Source organism: Rattus rattus, chromosome 11, assembly GCF_011064425.1.
Source record: "Rattus rattus isolate New Zealand chromosome 11, Rrattus_CSIRO_v1, whole genome shotgun sequence".
In the NCBI taxonomy this organism is placed as follows: Eukaryota; Metazoa; Chordata; class Mammalia; order Rodentia; family Muridae; genus Rattus; species Rattus rattus.
The window spans coordinates 97,901,335-97,901,923 of NC_046164.1; positions in this window are offsets into that span (position 1 = coordinate 97,901,335).

The window sequence follows — 589 nt, forward strand, 5'->3', positions numbered from 1 at the left end:
ACTCAGGAGAAAACTAGGGAGACAGAATGGTCTCCAGCTCTTTATGGAGCACAGGTCTTGGGCCAGATGAGGTCTGTGACCCCGCTCTGTCATTCCATTCTTAGCAGTCTAGGGGGGTGGGGGGCAGAGATGGAATTCTCAGAGAGTTCCTAGATTTTGTTTTTGTTTGTAGACATGGCTTTACCATGTAACCCATGCTGGTCTTAAACCTGAGATATTCCTACCTCAGCTTCCCCAGATGAGCTGGGATGACAACCCACCGTGACTACGGGGTTCCTGAAATTCTTAGGACTCTCACATCTTTTGACTCCTATAATTTTCTCTAAAGGGAAGCCAGTACCTTGAATCATATTCAAATGGGCAGAATGAACCAGTGACAGTTTTTTAAAGCTACCATGGAGATAATGCTAATGACAGACATTCTGAAAATTTTCACATTGGGAAGATATCTATTTAGTTAAGCTTATATCATTAATAACTGACTTTCCTGTACCTCATTAGGCAATGGCTTTTGCTAATTGCATGTATATGATTGCTCCCAAGTGCATTTATCTTTGATCTGCCTGTGTCATAAATATTTCAGTGCTTC